Here is a 12456-nt window from a genome sequence, read left to right as displayed (position 1 = left end):
GCAGTGCGGTGGCAGGATGGGGGTGTGGAGGAGATAGGCCACGGATGGGGATGTGTGCACGCATGCTGTTGGTGTTTCTGTACGCAGTTGCTGTTTTTAGAGGTGCGTCCGGACACGTCCTGGCGCCGGACATCCGGGCGCTAGGCGTATCGTAGAAATAATCATCTTGTTCTTTCTCGTGCATAGTATGGATCTTCTCCTTCTTTTTCTTTTGCAATCCTTCTCGTCTGTGATCTCTCATCTCTAAAACCATGCCTGATTTCTCATCTCTAAATTCTAAAATCATGCTTGATTTCCTAATGACAATGCCTCATGCGAACAAGACTGCAGAGATTAGTTACACCGGGGTTTCGCCCATGCCGTAGAGTTAGTATTTTTTTCTGTTTAAATTGTTTGTTTAATCGCAAGTGAGATCACCATTACTAATATTTTTTTTCTTCGTGTCTGTATTCTTCATTTATTTCTTTGTTATATAAAGAGATTATTAATTACATCGTCTATGAATTATGATTATATCATCACAAGAGTTTTGTTACATTGTGCCGTACTTATCTTGCTTCTTCTATGCATATTTTAAATTATTAGTTATTTGGTGTTTGAACTACATCAAATATAATTTGTGCAATTTTTTATCTTAACCTTTCAATATAATAAGCCTTTCATTTTATTTAGTATATGATACCGATCTACTGTGAAAATTTTAAAATTTGTCATCAAATTGCTACATGGATTTTATCGAATTACATACAAAATTTTTTAGTTTGGCATATTTTTTTTTTGATAAAATCCTAGATCCGCCGCTGACCGATTAATGGATGGATATGAAATTGCATGCAGGGGTCCAGGCGTGGTGGCCATGCTCCTGTCTTGGGTGATCACCCTGTACACGTTGTGGCAGATGGTTGAGATGCACGAGTGCGTCCCGGGGAAGCGCTTCGACCGCTACCACGAGCTCGGCCAACACGCGTTCGGCGACAAGCTGGGCCTTTGGATCGTCGTCCCGCAGCAGCTCATCGTGGAGATCGGCGTATGCATCGTCTACATGATCACCGGCGGCAAGTCCTTCGAGAAGTGCTACACCGTCGCTTGCCCGGACTGCAAGCCCCTCCGCACCGGCTCTGGATCATGATATTCGCCGCCATCCACCTGCTCCTCTCGCAGCTCCCAAACTTCAACTCCATCACACTCGTTTCCCTGGCCGCCGCGATCATGTCGCTTACGTTTGTCTTATCATCTGCTATCTGTCATTACTACTTGAATGATTACTCTTGGGAGCCTTGCTATGGTACACTACTTTCTAGTAGGAGGTAAGAGGTCAAATAAATCTGAGCCCTTCATTTTAAGAAAAAGTAAAATGATTAACTAAAGTTAAAAAAAAAAAGAAATAACCAGCAAATTATTAGTTTTAGATGGAAAATTATGTCAACGTTACTGTCCATGCACCTAATTACGGGAATGAAGTATGATTTGACAATTGACATGCACGGCAAATCACCTTCACATAATTTAATTTAAGTATTAGAAAATTGTATTGCCATGATTGGCTATACACGTACAGAATTTACTTCACAAATTAGCATCTAAATTTTCTCAACTAACTTTATTTGCTCAATATATTTTCTCTAGAAATTGTTGCCGATGAACTGTGAAGCACCGATTTGATCACGAGTCAAGATCTATTTTGAAAGTAATACGAGTCAAGATCTATATAAAGCATGTCTCGTTTCTTGTTTTGATAATCTAGTTAACATGTTTCTTGTATTTGCATTACAAACCGTAATATGCATAGTTCATATCATGTCAATTTCGTATACCTCAAAAAAAAAACATTGCAATGATGATTCATGTTGGGGCTATAGCCAAACATTGCAACTAAGACTGGCATTGGGTCAGTCAAATATCACTTTAAAGAAATGTTACGACTAAGACTCTGTGCTAGGATCATCCATCTCGCATGCTGCTTGTTTGATCTAATTGCAAGATAGTTTACCTAATAAATTCAATTGTAAGATATTTTCCTATTTAAAATATATATATAATTATATTCATCTTATTACTTCTTAGGGGGTAATAAATATGATAATTGTCATCCACGGTTCAAAGTTACTTGGGGTACCATAGCAAACCCCTACTCTTGGATCGCGGATCATGATCAATTCAATCAATACTTGTATATATAATGCAGCTACTCGACGATTGCATGGGCGGCGTCGGTGCACAAGGGGCGGCACGCAGACGTGGACTACAGCAAGAAGGCGTCGATGTCGACGGGGCAGACGACGTTCAACTTCCTGAGCGCGCTGGGGGATGTGGCGTTCGCGTACGCGGGCCACAACGTGGTGCTGGACATCCAAGCCACCAACCCGTCCACGCCCGACAAGCCGTCCAAGAAGCCCATGTGGCAGGGCGTCCTACATCGTCGTCGCCATCTGCTACCTCCCCGTGGCGTTCATCGGCTACTATGTCTTCGGCAATGCCGTTGACGACAACATCCTCATCACACTTGAGAAGCCACGCTGGCTCATCGCCATGGCCAACATCTTCGTCGTGGTCCACGTCATCGGCAGCGACCAGGTCTGATAGTAGCTAGGTCCCTGGCCCGTCGTCGATCCCCTAATCCCATATGTATTATTGCATTGATTCATTGATTATATTGATGACATTTCTGATCGACATACATCTATAATAGATCCACGCCATGCCCGTGTTTGACATGCTCGAGACGTTCCTGGTGAAGAAACTTCGGTTCAGGCCAGGTCTGCCTCTCCGTTTGATAGCGCGCTCACTCTATGCTAGTAAGTACTTATATATCCAATGCATTTATTAATTGATCTGATCTGATTACATGCATAGTCTAGTGTCTAAGAAAACCTATTAATTGACGTATTATATTGTGTTGTTCATCATTTATTTGTTGCTCCATGCATCTTGTGTCGTATGTGCAGTGTTCACAGCTCTGGTTGGCATCGCCGTGCCGTTCTTCGGGGGGTTTCGCATTTGCACCGACAACCTACTATGTGAGAGATCCTTGACAATTTTTCTTTCAATTATGAGATCTTTGTATGTATGTATGTATGTACGTATGTACGTACGTACGTACGTACGTACGTATGTATGTGTGTGTATGTACGTATGTATGTATGTACGCGTGTACGTATGTATGTGCGTATGTGTGTACGTACACATACGTATGAATGTATGTATGTATGTATTATAGTAGCAATGCAAGTTGTTGATGTACTAATTTGACCGAACCGACGCTACTACAATTGAACAGCTTCCCTGCATCCTGTGGCTCAAGATTAAGAAGCCAAGGACGTTTAGCCTCTCCTGGTTCATCAACTGGGTTAGTCATTAATTATTTCATAATATATATATATATATATAGGGAGAGGCTATTCAGCAGCCGGCTACAAAATAAGTTATTCTGTAGCCACCTCTATTTACCATAATTTTATATACTAATTTACCATAATGTCAATACATATTTACGATAGTTGGGTTACTATAACACATGGGAATATTTACCATAACGTTATAGTAAACCACTTAGTAAGGAGTTACTGTAAATCTCGTAAATTAACATAGTAATTATCGTAACTCAAAGTGGCTACAGAATAAGTTATTCTGCAGCCAGCTATAGGATAGTAGTTCTATATATATATATATATATATATATATATATATATATATATATATATATATATATATAGAGAGAGAGAGAGAGAGAGGGGGGGTTTAAAAGAAGAGGAAAAAATATTATGAAATAATTAATGACTATATATATAGTCATTAATTATATATATATATATATATATATATATATATATATATATATATATATATATATATATTATGAGAATTTTTACAATGGTTGTCAGAAAATGGACGGCTCATGAGGAGCGATCCGACGGCCAAAAAAAGTAGATGAACCAAGAGGAACCAATTGGAGAGGCACCGGGAAGGCACCAAGTGCGTACTAAATGGTGGGACCATTTGCACCAAGTGCATACTAAAATTAGTGGATCAACACCTTAAAAAATGGTGCGATAATTCTATTTTCGAATTTCTTTTATATAATTAAGGGTAGAATGGTAAATTTATAATAAAATATAATGTTTGAGTAGTACAGGACGATCGAATTAGTATAGTTTGTCTCATGTATTTCTCAAGTTCAGACCATGCCACTCTCTCGTCTCTGTTCTTCCTCCTCACCGAGACTTCGTATTGCGGCGGAGCACGAGGGCAGGGCTACGGTGGCCAGGGCACGCGATCCGTCCTCACCAGTCCCCTGTGAACGGCATCATCGCGTACATCCGGCGAAGGCGTTGGACGTGGCGAGATCGGGCCCGGCGGCGTCCGTGCTCCCTTTGGCAGCGGTGGCCGTGCTCCCATTGGCGGCGGCGTCTGTGATCCCATTGGCGGCGGCAGTGGCCGTCCTCGTTGCCGAAGGGTGCGGGCGACGAGGTGCGCTCGCAGACGTGGCGGTCCGAGGTGGTGAAGCTGGCGGCGGCATCGCCGTCCCCGACTCCCGCTCCACGTGCCACTCCCCTTCTCGTGCTCCACGCCCACCTCGCCCCGCACCGCCAGCCCGCCCGCAGCAGCCATAGCAGGGATCGTCAACGTGGAGGAGGACGGCGTGCTGCCTGCTGCCGCCTGCGTTTGGCATGCCCACGGTGCACCTACTCCGACAGCGCAGGCTAGGGGCAAGGCTGAGCAGGGAGAGGAGGACACGGCCAGTGGCGCTGTAGACGACGTCGGGTAGTGCTTCATGCCCCGCCCCTGCTGTTACTGACGCTCGCTAGGCCGTGCTAGCGGCGGGGCTACCTTCATGGTGCTGCTCCCGTGCTCCAAGGTATGCAATAGCATGCGCTCCGCCTGTTTGCTCAAATGCCTATGGGAGATGGAAATCAGTTTTGGTCTAGGATTAGCGCGCTGTAGAATCCCTAGTGAAGTTTGGTGCACCATGTGTCAGCTATTAGTTTCAGTGTTTCTTGATCTATTGTTCATTTCTTTGATTCGTGCATCTCAGATCGCAGTAGAATCCCTACTGAAGTCCAGTGCTTGCTGCGATCCTTTTTTCAGGTTCTACTTCTATCGCATGGTCTGTGCATCGCATTGGTGCTTAATTTGTTCACACTTCACTAACCAACCGGCTAAATTTGTCTCATGGTCTGTGCATCGCATCTGAAATCATTGTTCTCTTTATGTATTTGTTTATCCCACTTATTTGGCTACTGGAAAACAATCATGGGCATTCCTCATCTTCATTGGTACTGCTTCGTATTGTTCTAGGCTTAGAGCTTTTTATCAATTCATTAGAATTTATTAGTTCCCCAACGCCTACACCTATGGTGAGTAGCAGCAGCAGAGCTCGGTTCATTTTTTGTTGCAAAATTCAGTATACCTTAACTTACCAGTTGCAGTGGTGTTCACTAAATTGTTGGTGTTTTTTTAGAACAAAAAGGAGGAGTTGGTGTTCTTTAGACATTTTACTGGCTGTTGTTTGCTCATATTGTGCTTGTTTCTTGTCCCCATCAGATAGGATGTTTGGCCCCAATTGCTCTACACGACAAGTCTATGAGGAAGGAGCAAAAGAAGTTGCTCTTTCAGTTGTCTGCGGAATTAACTGTATGCACAAGAGAAACAGCTTTGTCCTGCCACTTCCATTTTTAGTGATGAACCGATGTGAACTAACACATGTTTTAGCATGCATTTCTTCTACTTGGCAGCAATCATATTTGCCTATGGGCAAACAAGCAGCGGAAAGACTTATACAATGACGGGAATAACAGAGTATAGTATGCTTGACATCTATGACTACATAGATAAGGTATCTTTATGTTTTTCATTTTTATATTTTCTGGAACGCTATTGTGAATTTACTAGTGTTTCTTTGTGAAAGTGCATCTAGCCCTTTAGTGGGTTTTGGATGATTGAATGACAACGTGATTAAAGATATAACCCATTTGCTAAGTGTGAACAGGTAATAGGTTATCTCATAGGTACTTAATAAAAGCTAAAATAATGTGTTGTTGTATAAACAATCTAGTTCAAGCACAAGACAACAATGCAAATGGAATTCATGCAAAGGCTTATTTATTGTGGGATTTCCATGTACTATGTGAAAGCAAGCCCGGTAAAAACTAGTTGATGAGACATGAGGGATTGCATATGGAATGGTCTCATATTTGAAGCTTGCTAAATTAAAATTAAAAAGATGATAATACAAATGAATGGATGATTCAACACAAGATGTGACTTGATGGCTTGAGATGGTGAAGATAGCAAGAAAATGCTTCGAGGTACTAAGCAAGGGTGAAGGGCAAGCGACGGCTTGGCGGCCGAAGAACCTAGCTAGGGTGAAGAAGAAAGTACTTGCATTTAGTTGAGGTACTAATCAAGCTATGATGGTCATGTTGATGTGGAGGATCAAATCTATATTGGACAAAGTGTTGAAAGTGACTTGATGCATTTGGAGTTATTCATATTTAATGAATGGAATCAAGTCATGTACTCAAGATGGCTATGCTCAAGTGAAAAAGATCAAAGTTGACATGTTGGCACCATCACTTGATGAAGATTGGAATACACGTTTTTGGTTGAAAGAGATCAACTCAAAAGGTTTAAATTCGTTATACTTTTAAATTTGAGTTAATAGGAATGTTGTGCTATTAAGAGGGATGCATCATGTTGATAGATAATGTTTTATAAGTGCTCAAGCCAACCCATATGAATTTTGAGTGTTTGAGAGACAAAAAGAGCTAACCTGGTTTTTGCTGGTTCTATAAATACCGGACATGTCCGGTATTGATACCGGACGTGTTCGTTATTTGCCCTGCAATGGTAATGTTGTTGATCTCGGGTTGGTTCTGGCAATGGTCGGGAGTTCCGACGTCTCGCGCTTAACTGACTTGGAGAGTTCATTGTGGTGGTCATACCGGACATGTTTGGTATGGACGGCCAGAGGCCAACGGCTAGTTTTAAAATGCCTTGAGGGTCAGGAGTTCCGACGTGAATCGTGAGCTCCGATGGTCGGAAGTTCTGACACCTCACATACTTTAACTCAGTTACCATAGTTTTCAAATGTGCTGAGGGTCGAGAGTTCCGACGTGAGTCAGGAGTTCCGACGGTTAGAAGTTTCAGCATTCATCGGGAGTTCCGACGCCTCACAATGTCACTGTAACTCTGTTACCATTGACACAGTGTAAGTCATACCGGACGTGTTCGGTATGTGTCTAGTATGGCAACGGCTATAAAACGGCTAGTTTTTCTAAGGGGGCTATAAATACCCCGAAGCCTCCACCTTTGGAGGCTGCTAATTCTGCTGGTTGCAATACATGTTTTTGAGCCTTGCCAACTCTCCCAAACCCTCTCTTAGTGAGTGTGTGATCCAAATCATAAAATCCATTTGTGGGTTAAGAGATAATTTGAAAAAGAGAGAAAGCCACCACTTGAGCTCTTGTGCATATTGTCTATTTTGTGATTTGCATTTGTTACTCTTGGAATCTTCGGTCCTCAACGGCTAGGCATCACTGGAGAGCAGTCGAGCGATTGTGGTGTGCCTTGAAAAGTTTGTAACGGTCGATTCTGCCACCTTGGAATCAACTAGTGGAAGGAGGAAAAGGAGTTGGAAAAGACTCCGGCTAGAGTGACCTTCGTGGTACCCTCTAGGGCTGACCTTCGCTAGGTCGCCCATAGCCCCCTCAACGGAGAGTAGGACTCGAACTAGTCTGAACTTCGGTAAAACAAATATCATGTCTCAATTCGTATTTCATTCGATATTTATGTTGCTCTAGCTCTTGTGCAGGTTCTTTGTGTATATTGTCATCTCTAGTAGATACCTGTAGTTTGGTTTGAAGATAGAAATCGAAAGGAGCAAGTTTGGGGCTGCTTTGCAGAAACCATGCATACCGGACACGTCTGGTATGTACCGGACATGTCCGGTATTTCCTGCCTATGCAGAATATATTTGTTCTCTGTTCTAACTTTGTGTTGCAGGGTTGTAGCTTCTATATATATTCTTTATACCTTGTATACTTTGTGTCTAACTTGTGAGGGGTGGTTTTACTCTTTATTTGGAGTTTCCATTTTGGAAACTCACTTTACTAATCATTTCTGCATTTAAAGGTGTTAATTTTTAGAAACGCCTATTCACCCCCCCTCTAGGTGGCATCCTAGGTCCTTTCAATTGGTATCAGAGCGAGGTTCTCACCTAAAGCTTCACCACCGTAAGAAAAGGATGTCGACGTCTATCGAGTTAGAGCTGGTGCTTCTCCAAAATGATGGTTCAAACTTTCTACCTTGGTCAATTCATATACTCAATGCTTTTAGAGATATTAGTCCTCTTGTTCAGCATATTGTGGATGCAAGTATACCTCTTCCTATAGTTGATTGGAGCAACTGTAAAAATTTGTCAAAAGAGGAAGAGATATGCGTGCAACTCAATGCTCAAGCTGTTAATGTCATTTTGAGTACATTAAGTGTAGAGGTTCAAGATGAGGCAATCTTCAATGGACAATCACCTCCGGAGAGTGCTCATCTCATTTGGACTAGGCTTGTTGAGTTATATGAAAAATCCAAATGTGATGATGCACTTGAGATTGAGTCAATGGAAAATTTGTCCAATGTGTCTTCATGCAGCGAAGAAGTCTCACAAGACCTCAAGAGCGCCGAGCCGGAGCAAGAAGTGCAAGCAGCGCATGACCTAGTGCTAAAGCTTAGGAAGACCACAAATGGAGTTAACACTAGCAAGGTGATGTGTTCACCACAAACTAGTGCTAAAGCCATTTGGGTGCCTAAGCACTTGTTGACTAACCAAAAGGTCCCAATAAGAGTTGGGTACCAAAGTGTGCTTAGGTTAATGAAGTAGCTACTTAGTGATGAGACGAAGGCCTCGGGGTGGTTGAGCAAGTAAATTGAAAATATTCACTCAATCTATCAACTAATTCTTATCATAATCTCTTATATGGTTGACCCAAAGACAATTCAATGAATATATCATCTATTTCATAATCACCATTGGTAACAAGTACCTAAAGCTTATAGGATAGCCACTTTATTTGTTTTGTGCTCAATGACTCACAAATAGGCATATTTGTGAAATATTGAAAGTGGCTAATTAGATTCAATTGAAAAGTATTTTATTTTACCATATGATGCTTTTAATGGCTCTCTAGTAGAGCAATTTATTTGTTGAGATGTAGGGCATAAAATAAATACTATAGCTAAAACAAAGAATCTCAAGCAGTAGGTTATTTGTTTCTGTCCTGCACCTATCGGACGTGTCCAGTATTACTATTGGACGTATCCGGTATGGCCGGGGACAGAAAGAAAGTGTTTCTGTTCTGCGTATTCCGGACGTGTCCGGTATTGCAGGAACTAGAACACTAATTGGATTACAACTGAGTCTTTGATCCATATATTTTCATATATCCTTAATTTACTCAGAAGCTTGTGGTTTATCAAATCTTAATGGATTGTGAGCATCTCTTGAACTCAAATTTAAATATGACAAATTATTTGGTTGTGGTTCAAAATAGAAAATTGACTCCCAAATTCTTAATACTCCCTCCGTTCCTTAATATAAGCCATATAGTTTTTAGCACCAATATTAACGCATGGCTTGGGGAAGGATGTGAGACCGAGGAAAAAAAAGAAAATCAGGCCATCTTCTCTCTCCCAATTAGATTGCTTCCTAAATCTAAGGGATTGGTTGGGGCATGTGCTATGTACGGTGGGAAGGTTTCCAAACTAATCAGTGTGGAAGCTGATACATACCTATATTTTGGAATTTTCTTTAGAAATCTATATGGCTTATATTAAGGAACAGAGGGAGTAGAATGAAGTGCTAGATGAAAGTCATTCAAATTACTTAAAGCACTTATTTAGGAGGAGCTCAGTTTCTATTTTACACCTTGTAACCTAACAAATTTATCTAGCATTCTTTGTAGTCCTTTGGATGAAAAATTGATTTCGTATCTAGCATGATTATTTGGCAATTAAGGTCAACATAAAGATTATCATGCTTTGTATCTTCTTAGTGGTATTCTTGTGGGCTCAAGGCAAAGGTATGTATTTACATACATGCATTGTAAGTGCATCTAAGGCCCTTTATATGTTAGAATGTGCATTTGTGTGACATAGGAAAGATGTTTTTTAAAACCCATAACTAGCATGTGTAGGTGGTGTGAATTTGAAAAACTATTTGAATCTTGGTCCTTGTGACCTAGCCTTGTATGTGATGATTATAGCTCTCCTTAATTGTTTGATTGGCTAATCACACATGACATGGCTTTCTTAAGTCCACATTCTTCTATGTCTCACTATATCTCTCTCATGTAATCAAAATCTTGTTTATGCCAAATATTTGGAAAAGAGAAGTGGTACCCTTGGCATTTGGATAACAAAAGTAGTTACACCTTATTTGGATCAAGGACATACATGTTTTGGATCAATAAATGATAGAGAAGGGGATTGGAATTGAGTGAATGAAATTTGGAACAAAAACAGTCAGCCCACAAATACCGGACGTGTCCAGTATGAGCAAGGTTATAAAACGGTCGATACCCCTTCGGCCCTGGTCCTCTATCTCTCTTTTCTCTCCTCCAAGCCAATGCCACCACCGTTGTTCCACCGAATTGAAGATCCAGTGATTCCATCATGAAAAAGAAGAGAGGAAGATTGGATCAAAGGAGATTTGCATCAAGATCGAAGGCTCTGGGACTTAGATTTCCAATCGCATCTTCATTCACTCTTAAGGTACCCTAATCCTGGACCTCTTCTGATCTAAGCGGTTAGGGCATGATTTTGAAATCCCTTCGGTAGAGATGCTACTTTACCTATCTAGAAGCAATGCCCAAAGTTTGGATTGAATTGGAGATGAGATTGAGCGTGAGCCCCTGATTAGGGTTGTTGTGTACATATACCAGACATGTCCGGTATGAGCCAGCAGTGCAGGTTCAGCTATAGTCTCAACTCAATACTCATTGATTATTGTCCCTTTATGTATGATTGTTTGTCTAAATTAATTTTGCAAACCTTGACCATGGTTGGGATAGGTGATTGCTAGATTTTGGATAAATAATTGTATATATATGGATGATGATGTAAGAAATATTGTTTGGGCATGTATCTAAGATTCTTTGCAAATCTTTCTAGATACAGGGCAGCAACCATGAGTGGAAGATAGGAGCCCAGATCTAAGCATAGGTATGATCCAGCACTAGAGAAATACAAGAAGGCAAGGTAGGACATGCATCCCAGATACAGTTAGCAGGAGCAGGGCAGTAGTAGGGGACTCTCTAGAGCTACTAGGGGTGCTCCACAGTACAAAGAGGGAGATAGCAGTTCTTCTTCTGACATAGATACAGAGGAGTATAGAGTGGAGCCTAGTACCATAAAGAGGAAGAGCACTGACAGAAGTTCAGATAGTAGCAGCTCAGATGATGAGCAGGAGATTGAGGAGGAGAAGCCAGTACCTCTAGCTCAGCACCTGCCAGGCCAGGGTATGCACTATGGCTTACTTGAGACACATCCACCTAGTGTACCCTCTTATGTCTCTAGAGTTGACTATCGAGGGAAAGGCATGACCAGAAGGGCCAGAGATGAGAGGAGAATTGATCCAAGGGGCTTGCCTAGGATTCAGTTTGATCATCGATTTTAGATAGCCTTTCATATGGACGTCTACACTAGTGTGATCCTCACTAGGAACCTAGTGATTGCTAGGTCTCAATGGATTGACTAGCAGTACGTCAGAGATTTGCAAAAGTCCTCCATTGATCATGCTATTGCTATTTCTGAGCATACAAGGGTTTATGAGATTATGGATTTCCAGCATGACTAGAACACAGAGGTGGTAGCTTAGTTCTATGCCACCCTGTATGTTGAGGAGGATGAGAGGCATATGTACTGTATGCTTGAGGGCTAGTGGTACAGTGTGGATTATGATGCTTTCGCCGACCTGCTTGGCTTTTTAGAGGAGGATCTTTAGAGAGACAGGATCCATATAGAGCAGGTACTCCCTCTAGAGCAGCTGGCCTACATATACCCACCAGGGGGTGAGAGAGGAGCAGTGGGGAAGGTTCTAGGTCTTCACCCTACTTATAGATACCTAGACAGGATGTTCAGGAAGACCATTGATTGTAAGGATGGAAATAAGAGAAACATTGCAGATTATTCTAGGAACCTGCTCCATAGGATGGCACCTGATGCACGACCCTTCAGTGTCTTTAACTTCATATGGTGTGAGATCAGGAGCATTGGCGAGAGGCCCCTCAAGGTCTGTGGTTTTGCTCCCTACATCATGCACATGATTGAGCAGGTCATAGGGCATACCTTTGAGTATGACAAGGTACATAAGGCCCTAAAGATAGTTGTAGATCTACCCAAGATTGGTGTACCTCTAGTAGGACCAAGAGGAGCAGCAGTAGCACCAGAGGCAGAGGCACCTATAGG

The 12456-nt window shown here is 41.8% G+C and overlaps 1 pseudogene; it reads left to right on the top strand.

The window, feature by feature from the left end:
- The first annotated feature begins 811 nt into the window (after positions 1-811).
- Positions 812-12456, top strand: part of LOC136469521 (lysine histidine transporter 2-like) — a 52578-nt pseudogene continuing 40933 nt past the window's right edge.

This window comes from Miscanthus floridulus, chromosome 8, assembly GCF_019320115.1.
Source record: "Miscanthus floridulus cultivar M001 chromosome 8, ASM1932011v1, whole genome shotgun sequence".
NCBI lineage: Eukaryota > Viridiplantae > Streptophyta > Magnoliopsida > Poales > Poaceae > Miscanthus > Miscanthus floridulus.
This window is presented reverse-complemented; position numbering and strand designations above follow the sequence as displayed.